Here is an 18,210-nt window from a genome sequence, read left to right on the forward strand (position 1 = left end):
CAGCCTCTAGTAGCTGGGATTACAGGCATGCACCACCTTGCCTGGCTAATTTTGTATTTTTAGTAGAGAGGGGGTTTCTCCATGTTGTTCAGGCTGGTCTCGAACTCTCGACCTCCCAAGTGTTGGGATTACAGGCGTGAGCCACCGCACCTGGCTGATTATGTGGTTTTTGTCTTTGGTTCTGTTATATGATGTGTCGTATTTCTTTTTTCCTATTTATTTTTTTCTGTCTCCCAGGCTGGAGTGCAGTGGTGTGATCTCAGCTCCCAGCAACTTTTGTCTCCTAGGTTAAAGCGATTCTCATGCCTCAGTCCCAAGTAGCTGGGACTACAGGTGGGCACCACCATGCCCCACGAATTTTTGTATTTTTAGTAGAGACAGTGATATTGTTTGGCTGAGTCTCCATTCAGATCTCAATTTGAATTGTGTCTCCCAGAATTCCCATGTGTTATGGGAGGGACCCAGGGGGAGATTATTGAATCATGGGGTCTGTTTTTTTCCTGTGGTATTCTTGTGATATTGAATAAGTCTCACAAGATCTGATGGGTTTATTCGTGGTTTCTGCTTTGCTTCTTTCTCATTTTCTCTTGCTGCTGTGATGTAAGAAGTGCCTTTTGCCTACCACCATGCTTCTGATGCCTCCCCAGCCATGTGGAAATGTAAGTCCAATTAAACTGCTTTTTCTTCCCTGTCCTGGGTATGTCTTTATCAGCACTGTGAAAACAGACTAATACAGTAAATTGGTACCAGTAGACTGGGGCCTTGCTGAAAAAATACCCGAAAATGTAGAAGCGATTTTGGAACTGAGTAACAGGCAAAGGTTGGAACAGTTTGGAGGGCTCAGAGGAAGACAGGAAAATGAGGGAAAGTACGGAACCTCCTAAAAATGTGGTGATTGGCTTTGACAAAAATGCTAATAGTGATATGAACAATAGGATCCCAGCTGAGAGGGCTGGGCACAGTGGCTCATGCCTGTAATACCAGCACTTTGAGAGGCTGAGGCGGGCAGACCACAAGGTCAAGACATCAAGACTATCCTGGCCAACATGGTGAAACCCTGTCTCTACTAAAAATACAAAAATCAGCTGAGTGTGGTGGCGCATGCCTGTAGTCCCAGCTACTTGGGAGGCCGAGGCAGGAGAATTGCTTGAACCTGGGAGGCGGAGGTTGCAGTGAGCTGAGATTGCGCCACTGTACTCTAGCCTGGCAACAAAATGAGACTCCATCTCAAAAAAAGATCCCAGCTGAGGTGGTCTCAGATGGAGATGAGAAACTTGAAACTGGAGCAAAGGTGAGCCTTATGTTTTAGCAAAGAGACTGGTGGCATTTTGCCCTGCCCTAGAGATTTGTGGAACTTTGAACTTGAGAGAGATGATGAAGGTATCTGGTGGAAGAAATTTCTAAGCAGAAAAGCATTCAAGAGGTGACTTGGGTACTTTTAAAAGCACTCTGTTTTAAAAGGGAAACAATATGAAAGTTCAGAAAATTTGCAGCCTGATGATGCAGTAGAAAAGAAAACCCCATTTTTTTGAGGAGAAATTCAAGCTGGCTACAGAAATTTGCATAAGTAGCAAGGAGCCTAATGTTAATCCCCAAGACCATGGGGAAAACATCTCTAGGCCATGTCAGAGACTTTCACAGCAGCTCCTCCCATCACAGGCCCAGAGGCCCAGGAAGAAAAAGTGGTTTTGCTAGGCATGGTGGCTCATGCCTGTAATCCCAGCACTTTGGGAGGCTGAGGTGGGTGGATCACCTGAAGTCAGGAGTTTGAGACCAGCCTGGCCAACATGGTGAAACCCCATCTCTACTGAAAATACAAAAACTAACCAGGCATGGTGGCAGGCACCTGTAATTTCAGCTACTCAGGAGGCTGAGGCAGGAGAATTACTTGAACCCGGGAGGTGGTGCAGGTTGCAGTGAGCCAAGATCATGCCATTGCACTCCATCCTGTGTGACAGGAGTGAGACTTCATCACAAAAAAAAAAAGAAAAGAAAAGAAAAAGTGGTTTTGTGGCCCAGGGCCCAGGGTCCCCATGCTGTGTGCAACCTAAGGACTTGGTGTCCTGTGTCCCGGCTGCTCTAGCCATGGCTGAAAGGGGCCAATGTACAGCTTTGACTGTGGCTTCAGAGGGTGGAAGCCTCAAGTCTTGGCAGCTTCCATGTGGTGTTGAGGCTGTGGGTGCATAGAAGTCAAGAATTGAGGTTTAGGAACCTCCACCTAGATTTCAGAAAATGTATGGCAACACTTGGATGTCCATGCAGAAGTTTGCTGCAGGGGTGGAGCCCTCATGGAGAACCTCTGGTAGGGCAGTGTGGAAGGGAAATGTGGGGTCAGAGCCACCACACAGTCCCTACTGGGCTACGGCCTAGTGGAGTTGTGAGAAGAGGGCCACTATCCGCCAGACCCCAGAATGGTAGATTCACCCGCAGCTTGCACTGTGTGCCTGGAAAAGCTGCAGACACTCAGTGCCAGCCACTGAAAGCAACTGGGAGGGAGGCTGTACCCTGCAAAGCCATAGGGGTGGAGCTGTTCAGGATCATGGGAACCCACCTTTTGCATCAGCCTGACCTGGATCTGAGACCTGGAGTCAAAGGAGATCATTTTGGAGCTTTAAAATTTGACTGCCTCACTGGATTTTGGACTTACATGGTCCCTGTAACCCCTTTATTTTGTCCAATTTATCTCATTTGGAATGGCTATATTTACCCAATGCCTGTACCCCTGTTGTATCTAGGAAGTAACTAGCTTGCTTTTGATTTTACAGGCTCATAGGCAGAAGGGACTTGCCTTTTCTCAGATGAGACTTTGGACTGTGGACTTTTGGGTTAATGCTGAAATGAGTTAAGACTTTGGGGATCTGTTGGGAAAGCATGATTGGATTTGAAATCTGAGGACATGAGATTTGGAGGGGCCAGGGGCAGAATGATATTCTTTGGATGTGTCCCCATTCAAATCTCAACTTGAATTGTATCTCCCAGAAGTCCCATGTTTTGTGGGGGTGACCCAGGGGAATGTAATTGAATCATGAGGGCTGTTCTTTCCTGTGCTATTCTCGTGATAGTGAATATCTCTCACAAGATCTGATGGGCTTATCAGGGGTTTCCGGTTTTGCTTCTTTCTCATTTTCTCTTGCTGCTGTGATATAAGAAGGGCCTTTTGCCTCCCACCATGATTCTGATGCCTCCCCAGCCATGTAGAACTGTAAGTCCAACTAAACCTCTTTCTTCTCAGTCTCAGGTATGTCTTTATCAACAGCATGAAAACAGATTAATATAGACAGGGTTGGTGGCCAGGTGCTGTGGCTCTTGCCTGTAATCCCAGCACTTTGGGAGGCTGAGGCAGGTGAATCACCTGAGGTTGGGAGTTCGAGACCAGCCTGATCAACACGGAGAAACCCCATCTGTCCTGAAAATACAAAAATTAGCTGGGCATGGTGGTGTATGCCTATAATCCCAGCTACTTGGGAGGCTGAAAGAGGAGAATCACTTGAACCCAGGAGGCAGAGGTTGCGGTGAGCCAAGATTGCACCATTGCACTCCAACCTGGGCAACCAGAGCAAAACTCCATCTCAAAAAAATAAAAATAAAAAACAGATGGGGTTTCACCATGTTGGCCAGGCTGGTCTCAAACTCCTGACTTCAGATGATCCGCCCACCTCGGCCTCCCGAAGTGCTGGGATTGCATGCATGAGCCACCACAGCTGGCCTGAATAATATTTCTTAATTTCAGTAGGTTCAACCAACCTTGCATTTCAGAGATGAAGCCTACCTGATTCTGGTGGATAAGTTTTTTCATTTGCTGTTGAATTTGGTTTGCCAGTATTTTGTTGAAATTTTTTGCATCAATGTTCATCAAAGATATTTACCTGAAGCTTTCTTTTTTTGTTGTACTCTGTTGGGTTTTGGTGTGAAGATTGTCCTGGCCTCATAAAATGAGTTAGGGAGAAGTCCCTTCTCAATTGTTTTTTGTTTTTGTTTTTTTGAGACAAAACAAAACTCTTGTTGCCCAGGCTGGAGTAGAAGGGTGTGATTTCAGCTCACTGTAACTTCTGCCTCCCGGGTTCAAGTGATTCTCCTGCCTCAGCCTCTTACAGGTGCACACCACCATGCCCAGCTAATTTTGTATTTTAGTAGATACGGGATTTCGCCCTGTTAGCCATGCTGTTCTTGAACTCCTGATCTCAGGTGATCCACTCGCCTTGGCCTCCCAAAGTGCTGGAATTACAAGCATGAGCCACTGTGCCCAGCCTGTCCTTAATTTTTTGAAAGAATTTCAGTAGAAACTGTACCAGCTCTTCTTTTTACATCTGGTAGAATTCAACTGTGAATCTCTCTTCCCGTGGGGACTCAGGGACCATCCTGTGTCATCTTCTGAGGGCCCGGAAGGGGTTTGCCTGTGGGCTTTCTAATTGCCGAAAGGGATGGCATGCTACACGGTGGGTGCCCCTGCTGCGGGTTAGGGAGTGCCCCTGCTTGGCATCCCACCCCTCTGGTTCCTGCTTCCCCCCTCATTCTTAGGGGTGTGGGTGGTGGTAGCTCAATCCCTGGGCTGGGACAGGGCTGGGGGAGCATGGTGTGGATGGCTGAGGTGTCTTGGGGTGTGGCCCAGCAGGCCCCATCCCAGGTATGGCCCTGAGGGCCCGGAGGTAGCCGTCTGGGTCCCGGTCCTCTCCCACCCCAGGGGTGGGGTGGTCACTAAGGGGCAGTCCCTGCCGTTGAGCTCTTCCTCCTTTTTCCACCACCTACGGTCGATCAACAGACGGGGTCAGGGGTGTGGTGGGAAGGAAGACTGGCGACTTAGATACCAGAGGAACAGCTTCAGGCCACAAGCGCTGCCCTTGGCCTGTAGGGTGGACCCGCTGGGCCTCTGCCGGTTGGGTTTTCCTTCTGTCTGCCAGGTCCACCAGATGTCTGCCAAGAGTGTAGGACTTGGCCACCGGCTTGAAATGTTTAAGGTGGACCAGAGGGCTCTCACTGGGGTCAGAATTGCTTACATCCAGCAGAGGGTGCGATTATGGCTCACTGCGACCTCCATCTTCCTGGGCTCACCCAGGGGATCCTCCCATTTCGGTCTCCCAAGTGGCTGCGGCTCTGGGGATCTTTCTGTTTTTGTTTTTTGTTTTTTTCCCTAGGCCCACTTCAAGTTTGTTTCCACATTACATTGAATTGCTGTTGTTTTTTTCCTTTCTTTTCTCTCTGTTATGCTCCTTCCTGCGCACTGAAGTTGCTATTATTTTAGATTTTTTCTTTTCTTTTTTTTTTTTTAAATCAGGCTTTGGCTCCCAAAGTGCTGGAATTACAGGTGTGAGCCACCATGCCTGGCTCTATCTATCTATCTATCTATCTATCTATCTATCTATCTATCTATCTATTTATCTATCTGTGGGTACTCCATAGATAGGTAGGTAGGTAGGTAGGTAGGTAGGTAGGTAGAAAATACATAAGTTTTCATTTATTTATTTATTTATTTATTTTGAGATGGAGTTTCACTCTTGTCACCCAGGGTGGAGTGCAATGGCACCATCTCCAGTCACTGCAACCACCGCTTCCTGGGTTAAAGCAGTTCTCCGTCCTCAGCCTCCCAAGTAGCGGGGATTACAGGCGTGTGCCACCATGCCCAGCTAACTTTTGTATTTTTAGTAGAAATGGGGTTTCAGCATGTTGACCAGGCTGATCTCGAGCTCCTGACCTCAGGTGATCCTCCCACCTCGGCCTCCCAAAGTGCTGGAATTACAGTCATGAGCCAAGGAGCCCAGCCTATCTATTTTTTTAGTAGAGATGTGGTCTCACTATGTTGTCCAGCCTCTGGTTATATATATTACTCTTTTAACTTTGTCATTTTTCATTAGAGATGTCTCACAGTGTTGCCCCCAGTATAGTATCAGACTCCTTGGCTCCATATATCCTCCTGATTTGGCCTCCCAAAGTGCTGGGATTACAGGCATGAGCCACTGTGCATCGTCTGGTTATATTTTTGATATGTTGACTCTTTCCAGTTCAGATGCATAATCTCATCCCTGAACATTCTGCTGGTGCGATTATGACATATGACTTTACCCAGCACCAGGGTGATTTGATGCTCCTACCTGGGCCCAACTCACAGAAGGGATTGTGACATATCACTGGACCCAGCACTGAGATAGTGTGACTATCTTACTGCCTTGGCACTGCCCACAGAGGACATTGTGACATATCACTGGGTCTTGTACCCAGGTGGTGTGAATCTTCTGCCTTGGTTGTTCCACAGGGGACATTGTGTAATATCGCTGGGCCTCACACATACGTTACGTGACTCTCCTGCCTGTGCCCTGTCCATGTGGGCCGTCGTGACGTACTGCTGGGTCCAACACCCGGTTGATGTAACTCTACTGCCTAGGTCCTGCCTAAGGAGGACATTGTGATGTATCCCTGAACCCATCACACAGGTAATACAACTCTATTCTCCTACCTGGCCACTTCTCACAGAAGGGATTGTAACATACCACTGGGCTCAGCACCTAGCTCACATGAGTCTCCCCCTCTTTCTAGATTCTGCCCTCAGAGGATATTGTGACATGTCACTGGGCCTAATACTAAGATGACATCATTGTTTAGTTTTAGCACTGCCCTCAGAAGCCATGGTGGTGTATTGCTGGGCCCAGAGCCAATGTGATGTGAGTCTCCTGCCTGGATCCTGCCTACAACGTGCATTGGGACATATCTCTGGGCCCTTTGACTATTTTATGTGACTCTCCTCTCTTACCTGGATGTTGCCCAAAAAGAGATCGCGACATACTTTGCACCCAGGACTGAGGTGATTTGACTGTCCTCTTCAGCCTGCGCTTTGCCTACAGGAGAGAGAGTGACTTATTACTGAGTTTAGCATACACATGATGTGATTTTCCTCCACTCACAGAAGTCATTGTGACATATATCTTGGCCCATCACTGAGATTGTGACTGTCTTTTTCCTGGGACCTGTCCACAGTGGAGAGTATGACACTTTTTGGCCAAGCACCTACAAGATACAACTCTCTTCTTATGCCTGGGTCACTGGGGTGATTTTGACATGTAGTTGGCCCCAGCTCCAAGATTATGTGACTCCACACTTCTTCCTGAGCCCTACCTACAGGCAGCATTGTGTCATATCTGTGAGACCCTCAATTAGGTGAAATGACTCTTTTGTTTGGGCCCTTTTCTCAAGGTACTGTGACATATTGCTGGGTCCAGCATCTAGGTGTTGTAACTCTACTGTACTGTTTGGTTTCTGCCTAAAAAGGGATTGTGACACACCACTCTATCAAGAACCTAGATGAGGTGACTCCTCTCCAGCCTGGGATCTGCATACATTGCTTATTGACACATATCACTGGCTCCAACACCTAGGTAATGCAACTTTCCTACATGGGCCCCCACCCATAGGGGTATTATAAGATATCTTTTTATTAATCACTCAGGTGATGTGACACTCCTCTTCTGCCTGGGTCCTCCCAAAAAAGTATTGTTACACATCACTGAGCCCAGCACCTAGGTGATGTGACTTTTCTCATGCATCGGCCCTGCCAACTGGGGTGTTTGTTACATATAGCTGGGCCCAGCCCCTAGGTCATGCGATTCTTTTTTTTCTGAGCCCTACCCACAGAGGGCATTTTGACATATTTTGAGCCCATCATTTAGGTGATGTGACCCTCTTGCATGGGCCCTCCCCAGCAAGGGGCACTGTGACATACTGCTGAACCCAGTACATAGGTGATGTGACTCTCCTCTATGGATTGTGGATGTGACTCTCCTCTTGGCTTTGGCCAAGCAGGGCTGTGATGTGTTGCTGGACTCACCACCTATGTATTGTGATTATTCTGTTCTGCCTAAGCCCTGCATACGTTGTGTATTGTGACATATGCCTGGATTTAGCACCTAGGTAATGTGACTTTATGGCATGGGAACTGCCCACAAAATTGTATTTTGACATCATTTTCATCACCTAGGTGATATGACCATTTTATTTTCCCTGTTCCTGGCATATTTTGGGTATAGTAACATATCACTGAGTCAAATGCCTATGGGATATGTGGCTCCTCCATAGGCCCAGCACATAGAGTGCCTCATGACATATCTCTGCATCCATAGTCTAAGAGATTTAACTCTTCTCCTGACTTTCTTCTCCTGCCTAGTTTCTTCTCACAAAAAGTATTGTCACATATCACTGGGCCCAACAGCAACAGTAACAGTGATGTTACTCTTTGGCTTACTGTTTGCCCTCAGAAGGCATTGTGACACATTACTTGGCCAACATCAAGGTCATGTGCATCTCCTGCCTGGACCCTGCCCACAGGGGACATTGTGACATATCTCTGTGTCCATCACCCAGGAGAGGTGAATATTTTCACCTGCCTGGTGTCTGCTTACTGGGGGATAGTGATATATATTGCTGATTTCATCACCGAGCTGATATAACTCTTCTCGTATTCTTACATCCTGCCCGGAAGAAAACTGAAATATCGTTGGACCCAGCACCAAGGTTATTTTACCTGGCCCCGCCCTCAAAAGGCATTATGACATATTGCAGTGCCCAGCACCAATGTAATTTGTCTCCTGCCTACACCCTGCCTACTTGGGGCATTGTGACATGTCTTGGCCCATCAACTATTTGATAAAATTCTCCTTTCTTACCTGGGTTTTCCCAAAGTAGAGATTGTGAAAGATCTCTGGGACCAGCACCTAGATGATGTGACTCTCTTCTTTTGCCTGGGCCCTTTCCACAGGGATGATCATGTCATATAGTTTTACCCAGCCCCTAGGTTATGTGACTCAGTGGTTTTTGTGACATATTGCTTGACTCAGAACATAGGTGATATGACTCTTCACTGCTTGGACTCTGTCAAGGAGGTATTGTGGGCCAGGTGTGGTGGCTCATGCCTGTAATTTCAGCACTTTGGGAGATCAAGGTAGGTGGGTCACCTGACGTCTGGAGTCTAAGACCAGCCTGGCCAGCATGGCAAAACCCTGTCTCTACCAAAAATACAAACAGAAAAATAGCCAGGTATGATAGTGTGCCCTTGTAGTCCTGGCTACTTGGGAGGCTGAGACAGGAGAATCACTTGAACCCAAGAAGTGGAGGTTGCGGTGAGCCAAGATCATGCCATTGCACTTCAGCCTGGGTGACAGAGTGAGACTCTGTCTCAAGAAAAAAAAAAAGAAGGTATTGCAATGTATCACTGGGACTGACACCTGGGTAATGATACTCTCTCCTGCCTGAACCCTGCATAAATTGTATATTTTGACATAGCACTGCATTCAACATATAGCTGATGCAACTCTAGCACATAGGCCCTGCTCATGGGCATATTAGGACATACATTTTTCATCACCTAGGTTATGTGAATCCTCTTCTTCCCAGATCCTGCCAAAAGGAAAGATTGTGACTTATCACTGAAACCAGCCCTTAGGTAATGTGACTTTTCTGCTCTGCCTGAGAACCACATTTTTGGGTATTCTGACATTTCACTGTGCCAAACACCTAAACGATGGGAGGCCCTGCCTCAGCCCTGTCCACAAGGGTTCTTGTGACATATATCTGCATCCATTACGTAAAAATGTGACTCCGTTTCTACCTGTCCCCTGCTCACAGGAAAGATTGTGACATAGTGCAGGGTCCAGCCACCAGGTGATGTGTCTCTCCTGTGTGTGCATTATTTTTAGGAAGAAATGGTAACATACCATTGATTGAAAACTCAGGTGATGTGACTCTCCTGCCTGATCAGTGCCCTCAGGGAAAATTTTACATATCATTTGCCCAGCATCCAGGTGATGTGACGGTTCTGGGTAATTTCTGTCAACAAGTAGGTTGGTAACGTAGATCTTAGCAGCTCACAGGTTTGATGATGACTCTAATACTTTGTACCAGCCAATGGAAGAGATACTGTCTCTCACAGCTAGGCTTAGAAAAAGGAGAAAAATCCTGGGTCTCATCTCTGTATGAAGGTTACAGAGAATTAATACTCTCTTACATATTGTATAACGCCCTCAGATGGTACAGAGAGTGTCATCATAGGAAAAAGCAAACAGATTAGATCATGTTTCTTGTAAGCATACTCTGTCAATTTTTAGAATTACCACTATCACACAGAGACAGAACCCACGGAGGAGTTCATGATTCTCATGTGCAGATGCAGTCCACAGTTAAAATTGTGATATCATATGTGAACATCTGGCCACAGTTGAGATGGTGACTCATTTCTAAACCCAGCTCATAGGCAGGTGAGGACTGTCCTCTGTGGACCCAGCCAATGGGAGAATGTTGACTCTCATACCTAGACTTAGAGCCACATAAGATCATAGGTCCATAGCACCACAAAAATCTCAGAGCAGATTGTGACTCATGCATACCGTATAAAGCCTTCAAATGGTACAGAGAGTGTCTTGACAGGGCCAAGCACACAGGTGAGATTGTGACACTCATATTCACACCCAGTCAACAGTAAAGATTGTCATCTGCTTAAATAAACACAACCCACTTCCGAGGTTCTGAATCTCACATTGGGAGGCAGTTGAATGTTGGAAAATAGACTCTCATTTGTGGATTCTGTCCACAGTTGAGTTGGTGACTCTTTAACCAAAATTCAGCACATCTTTGTGGCTGTAACTTCACTAAGACACAGGGTTTACAAGAGAAATTGAGGCTCTCATGCACAAATCCATTCCACCATTGAGATTGTGACTTCTTGTACTTAGACCGAACTTGCAGGAGATGTTGACTCTCATTCGTTGACTCAAGACCTTGTCATTTTTAATGTCACCAAAGGACCTTCTTATAGGTGTGATTGTGACACGTGCCTCTGCCCAGCGTCTGAGTTATTTGACTCTCACCTGGGCCCAGTACCCAGTGACATATTAGGGGACCCAGACCTTTGGTAATGTCACTCTATTCTGCCTTGATACAGCCCACAGGAGGCATTGTGACATATCACTGGGCCTTGCACTCAGGTGATGTGAGTTTCCTCTTCTTGGTGCTGCCACATAGGTGTATTGTATCATATTGTTGGGCCTAAGTTATGTGACTCTCTTGCTTGTGTTCTTCCCACGTAGGCTATTGTGACATATGCCTGAGGCTAACACCCAGATGATGTAAGTCTGGACCCTGTCTACAGAAGTCTTTGCAATATATGTCTTCACCAATCACTGAGGTCGAACGCCCAGTGATGTGACTCTCCTTCCTGGTCCATGCCCTCAGGGAAGATTGTGACATACCGCTGGCCCAGCACACAGTTACTGTCACTCATGTGCTTGCTCTCTACCCATGGGTAGGATTGTGACATATATCGTGGCCAAGCACAAAGATGTAATGATGACTGTTATACCCAAAGAAGGCAATAGGAGAGTTAATGTTGCTCCTAGGTAGGCTTAGGAAAATGAGGAAGTCTTCTTTCTGTACAAATCTCACTCTCTGACATATATAAAGCCCTAGTGTGTTACAGAGAATGTCATAACAGGGCTCCTCACACAGGTGAGATCGTGTTCTATGCACAGCCCACCAATCTTTAGAATTGTCACCCTCACACATGGACAGAGTCCACTGGTGAGGTCCTGAATCACACATGAATGCAGTTAACAACTGGAATTGTGACTGTCATCATTGAACATCTGGTCACAATTTGGATGGTGATTCTTTTTTTTTTTTTTTTGAGACAGTCTTGCTCTGTCACCCCGGCCGGAGGGCAGTGATGCAATCTTGGCTCACTGCAACCTCTGCCTCCTGGGTTCAAGCAGTTCTCCTGCCTCAGCCCCCTGAGTAGCTGTGATTACAGGAACCCACCACCATGGCCAGCTAATTTTTGTATTTTAAGTAGAGACTTTCACCATGGTGGCCAGGCTGATCTTGAACTCCTGACTTCATGATCTGCCCACCTCAGCCTCCCAAAGTGCTGGGATTACAGGTGTGAGCCACCATGCCCGGCAATGATTCATTTCTAAACTCAGCTTGTTAAAAGGTGAGGACTCTTCTATCTGGACTACACCAATTGGATAAATATTGATGCTCATATCTGGGCTTGGAACCACAGGAAAGATTCTGGATCTTCCTCTTGGACAAAGGTCACAGAGGATTACCACTCTTGCATATTGTAGAAATCCATCAAGTGAAACTGTATCATAAGAGAACATAGCACGTGTGTGAGATTTTGTATTTTGAAAGCACACCCAGGCAACTGTAAAGATTGTCATTCTCCCATATAAACACATCTCACTGTTGAGGTTCTGAATGTCAGACACAGACTGTCAAAAGTTGAATAATTGACTCTCATGTGGATCTGGACTAGAGGTGGACTGGTAACTCTCAGAGCAAGATTCAGCACACATATGAGTCTGTGACTCCACTGAAAGGACAAGCCTGCAGAAGAAATTGTGGCTTTCCTGCCCACATTCTGTCAACCATTGATGTTGTGACTCACATACTTACACCCAACGTACAGAAAGTGTTGACTCATACCTAGAATCTGGACATATATGGAATTTCTACTCGAATTCCTGGACTTTTCTGCAGGTGTGATTGTATGCATCCGCTACCCACCTTAGTGATTTGACTTTCCTGCCTTGGCCCAGCCCACAGATGAGATTGTGACATATCGCTTGACTGCACCTTGATGGTGCAATCTCCGCTCACTGCAACCTCTGCCTCCCAGGTTCAAGTGATTCTTCTGCCTCAGCCTCCTGAGGAGCTGGGATTATAGGCACGCACCACCACATCCAACTAATTTTTGTATTTTTAGTAGAGACGGGGTTTCACCATGTTGATCAGGCTGGTCTCGAACTCCTGACCTTGTGATCCGCCTGCCTCAGCCTCCCAAAGTCTTGGGATTACAGGTATGAGCCACCATGCCTGGCCTCGCTGGGCCTTTCACCCAGGTGATGTGAGTTATTTTTCTTGCATTGGTACTGCTCACAGGGTGCATTGTGGCATATTTCTAAGCCCTTCACTCAGGTTATGTGACTACTTTTTTGCTTGTGCCCTAACTATTTTGCATGTTAGGACATATTACGAGGCCCAACACCTATAAAATGAGAGGCTCCTCCCTGGGCCCTGTCTACAGAGGGCCTTGTGACATATCTCTGCATCAATCACCTAGGAAATGTGACTCCGTTTTTGCCTGCTCTCTGTCCACAGGAAACATTGTGACTTATCACTAGGCCCAGGTACCAGTTGATGTCTCTGGTAACTGGGCCTTGACCATGGAGAGGATTGTTACCTATTGCTGGGCTCAGCCCCCATGTGGTGTGATTATACTGTCTGTGTCCTGCTTTCAGGAGAAGGCTGTAACATATTCCTGGTTGAGTATTCGGGTGATGTGGCACTCCTGTGTTGTCCCTGCCTTCAGAAAAGATTGTGATGTATTCCTGGCCAAAAACCCAGGTGATGTGACTCATTTCTCCCTATTCACAGGTAAGATCGTAAAATGCCTTGGTCTAGCTCACAGGTGTGATGATGTCGATCCTTTTTTTTTTTTTTGAGACAGAGTCGCTCTGTCGCCCAGGCTGGAGTGCAGTGGTGTGATCTCAGCTCACTGCAACCTCTGCCTCTTGGGTTCTAGGGATTCTCCTGCCTCAGCCTCCTGAATACTGGGATTACAGGTGCACACCACCAATCTCAGCTAATTTTTGTACTTTCTGTAGAGACATGGTTTCACCATGTTGGCCAGGCTGGTCTCGAGCTCTGTACTTCAAGTGATCTGCCCACCTCAGCCTTGCAAAGTTCTGGGATTACAGGCATGAGCCACCGCGCCTGGCCACAAGTGTGATGATGACCCTTATACCTCAACCAGCCAATAGGAGAGACCCTGTTTCTTATAGCTAGGCTTAAAATCATGAGTATGTTCATGGGTCTTCTTGTACGAAGGTCCTATAGAAATAGCACTTTCTTTTATACTATATAAATCTCTTATCATACAGAGATTGCCATTCTAGGGTTCAGAACACAGGTGAGATTGTGTTTCTCATATGCATACCCCAGCAAACATTAAAATTGTCATCTTCATGCATGGACAGGGCCCACTGGTAAGTCCCGAATCTCACACATGGAAAAAATCCACAGTTGAAATTGTGACTGTCATATATGAACATCCGGCCAGAGTTGAAATGATGAGTCATTTCTAAATCCAGTTTATAGGCAAGTGAGAATTTTTCTATCTGAACCCGAGACAATAAAAGATGGTTTTGAATTAGACAAAATGGAGCTAAAAGTTCAAACAAGTGGTGAAAGGATTGTAAAAATCTTGCAAAGAACTCCATGTGTGGATATACTGACTAAATTCAAAAAGGTACTACATGGTTTTTCTGTAAATAAAAAATTGAAATAAAAGCACAACAAGGTACTAGTAATGCACTAATCTGCTTTTTAGCAAAATTTGTTAAAGGTTATAACAGATTGTTGCTTCTTTAAAATTTCAGAGTCATTGTAACAAAATAAATAATTTACGATAATCTGAAATTCTATTTTATGACATCAAGTGTTTCAAATCTCTAACACTTAACATGCTTCCCAAAATCAAACTTTAGTTTCAAAACTGCCTTTCCTGATTCCTGGCTTTTGGATACTTCAGAGGGCCCCTGGAGTATCCAAAAGAGAGGTAAACAGAATTATTTGACATATTTAGGTACATGAGATTGGCAAAATGGTGTTTATTCAATCTTTAGGTTATATTTTGGTGAATAATACTAATATATGTTCCAAAATTGTTTGGGATTTCTAAAATTCTAATATATGTTTTCAATAGTAATAAAGGTTGTTATGTTAAGTTATTGTAAACCACAGAGATAGCCAAACTTCTTTGTCAATTGTGTTTCTAACTGTAACTAACCTGGACATTTGTTATTCACAGACAAGTGCTGTCTTGTTTTAATTCTTTTTAAAAGATGGTTTATATTAAACTATAGAACTTTCACAGGTGCTTTCAAATACAGGTTTCTGATAGCCTTGGAGATTGTGACATTGGAATAAAGGAAAAAAGGACAGGATTCAGGACCGGGTGTGGTGGCTCACACCTGTAATCCCAGCACTTTGGGAGGCCAAGGCAGGTGGATCACGAGTTCAGGAGATCAAGACCATCCTGTAACACAGTGAAACCCAGACTCTACTAAAAATGCAAAAAATTAACATGGTGGCTGACACCTCTATTCTCAGCTACTCAGGAGGCTGAGGCAGGAGAATCGCTTGAACGTGGGAGGCAGAGGTTGCAGTGAGCTGAGATCATGCCACTGCACTCCAGCCTGAGCAACAGAGAGAGACTCTGTCTCAAAAAAAAAAAAAAAAAAAAAAAAAAAAAATGCACAAGACTCATGAGGAGCTAAAATATTCACTAATATCAAGCAAAACAAGAGTTAAGTAAATGGACTGCACTCAGAAAACTAAAGCAACCTTTTTGACTTTTGCTTGGTATATTGCTGATCCTTGTTTCATCTTTTAGAGTCAAGGAAACTTGTTTTTAACTATTTATGGCCTTCAATAATTGAGTAAAGTATACTCCTATGAACAAAATTTGGAATATGTTTGTTTTTCTCTGCCTGTTTCCTCTAGAATTTGGAAACTATCTGTGAGTATTCTCAATTTATGGCAATATAGTTGTTTGTATGAGTGCAATAAGAATCCATTTTCTTTAGCAACAGGATGCAACTGGAGAAACTGTTTGTTTGTTTGTTTGTTTTAACCAAGGCCTTGACTGAAAGGGTATGCTTCCCTTTAAAGAGTCAAGCTTGACTTGCAGAGATGATAAAAGCCCCTTGAAAAAACTGTCCTCATATCCTTGTCTACACAGTCTCTGTACAGCAGTCCTGACCTGTGGTCAGTGAAAAATATCACTTTTTAACAGGCCTAGGAGCTCCAAGTTTATCTTGGGACCTTAAGAGGAAAGGACAACCCAGCTGACAGATATTTGAGGATAAAAACACATGGCTGTGCTCAGCTTTAGAAGGTCTTATTCCTTGTGGAACAGATTTCCATCGAAGCCAATCTAAAAGGACTATGTAGATAGTCGTTTTTGCTCTACCTTATGCAAATAATCAGGGCAAGTATAGGACTAAAGTCTATGTTGCAAACAACTCAGTCCTGTTATGATTTTTTTTTTTTAGATGGAGTCTCACTCTGTCACCCAGGCTGGAGTGCAGTGGCACAATCTCGGCTCACTGCATCCTCCACCTCCCATATTCAAACAATTCTCTGCCTCAGCCTCTTGAGTAGCTGGGATTACAGGTGCCCGCCACCATGCCCTGCTAATTTTTGTATTTTTAGTAGAGACACGATTTAGCCATCTTGGCCAGGCTGCTCCTGAACTCCTGACCTCATGATGCACCCACTTCAGCCTCCAAAGTGCTGGGATTACAGGCATGAGCTACCGTGCCTGGGCAGAACCCAATATTTTCTACAACAATATTTTATACATTTCTTTCTACACGGATTATATAAATTGGGCTTTCCAGCAGAAAAAGGAAAAAAAAAAAGCATATGTCTCAATGAGAGCACACAATTATGAGAATGGCAACCATGCAAAGAAAAATTGCAAGGACTTAGTGCCAGTGAGGATTTAGAGCAACTAAAACTAGAAATGTAAAATGATACAGTAACTTTGGAAAACAATTTAATGGTTTATTGTAATGATATATATACATTTATCATGTTACCAGGATATCCACTCCTAGGTCATTACTAAAGCAAAGTGAAAACTAATGTTGAAATGAAAATCTTTTTGTGGCTGTGTATTGCTAACTTTATTTTTAATTGCAAAAAGCTAGATATAAACCAGATGCTTTATAGCAGTTGAATAAATAAACTGGTGCATCCATAAAATAGAATCCTAGTTGTCAACAACAACAACAAAAAACAAATTACTGATCTACATCACAGTATACATGAGTCAGAAATGCATTTCTTTCAGTGAAGGAAGTAAGATCCAAAAGGCTACATATGGCATTGTAGAAAAAGAAAGTTATAGAGATTGATTATAATCAAGCTAGGCTTGATAGCTCAAACCTATAATTTCAGCATGTTGGGAGGCTGAGGTGAGAGAGTTGTTTGAGCCAGGGATTTTAAGAGCAGCCTGAGCAATATAGCAAGACCTTCCTAAAAAAGAAGAAAGCAGAAGGAGAAGGGGAGAAGGAGAAATAGAAGGAGGAGGAGGAGAAAAGGAAGGGGAAGAAAAAAGAGGAGGAGGAAGAGGAAGGAGAAGCAGGAGGAAGAGGAGAAAGAAGAACAAAAAGTAGTAGTAGTTAGGACAATGAAACAGTTCTGTGTGGTACTCTGAAGATGGGTATGTGACTCTAGACAGTTGTCAAATCTTATGAAACTGAACATCACAGAGAATAAATTTTCTCTCTGCAAAACGACACAAAACAAAAAAAAAATATATTGATTTGAAATGTATTTAGATACAATGTAGAAAATTTTAAAAGGAGCTTAACCTAATAGAAATGTATTACCTAACCCTATTAAAGAAAGTTGGAATGAGGCCAGGCGTCGTTGCTTATGCCTGTCAGCATTTTGGGAGGCCAAGGCAGGTGGATCACCTGAGATCGAGAATTTGAGACCAGCCTGACCAACATGGAGAAACCCCATCTCTACAAAAACAAAATTAGCTGGGTGTGGTGGCACATGCCTGTAATCCCAGCTCCTTGGAAGGCTGAGGCAGGAGAATCACTTGAACCCGGAGGTGTACGTTACTAAGAGCCAAGATGGTACCATTGCACTCCAACCTGGGCCACAAGAGTGAGGACTGTGTCTCAAAAAAAAAAAAGGTTGGAATGAAAGGTCTTAATTTAAATCACTTTCAAAAACAGTTTTGATTGAATACTGCAAGAGTCAAAAACTATACACAAACTGTATTCTTGTTGGTATTGTTTTTTCATAAGCATATGAATTAGCAATTTTTAAAACTATATGTTGGCGTATACACACACACATAGTAATTACTGCCTGTTTTTTGAACTTGAAAAATGTTAGCAACAAAGGGAGAATTTTAGAATAAATGATGTGATGCTAGACTGGAGTTGCACATGTTTTGTTTTTGTTTTTGTTTTTGAGACAGTCATTGTCACCCAGGCCATAGTGCAGTAGTGCATTCCTGGCTCGCTGAAGCCTCCACCTCCCAGGTTCAAGTGATTTTCATGTTTGAGCCTCCTGAGTAGCTAGAATTACAGGTGTGTACCAACTCACCTGACTTATTTTTGAATTTTTAGTAATGATGGGGTTTCA

General features: G+C 44.5%; 1 protein-coding gene across 1 annotated transcript in view; it reads left to right on the forward strand.

Annotated features, from left to right (window-relative positions):
• Positions 1–665: 665 nt before the first annotated feature.
• Positions 666–18,210, forward strand: part of LOC103888502 (putative zinc finger protein 730) — a 77,983-nt gene continuing 60,438 nt past the window's right edge. The window contains exons 1-3 of the mRNA XM_054540046.2: positions 666–6,425; positions 6,529–7,364; positions 11,064–13,413. The gene's annotated coding sequence lies outside the window, so the exon portion shown is untranslated. The remainder of the gene's footprint in view (positions 6,426–6,528; positions 7,365–11,063; positions 13,414–18,210) is intronic.

Source organism: Pongo abelii, chromosome 20, assembly GCF_028885655.2.
Source record: "Pongo abelii isolate AG06213 chromosome 20, NHGRI_mPonAbe1-v2.0_pri, whole genome shotgun sequence".
Lineage (NCBI taxonomy): Eukaryota > Metazoa > Chordata > Mammalia > Primates > Hominidae > Pongo > Pongo abelii.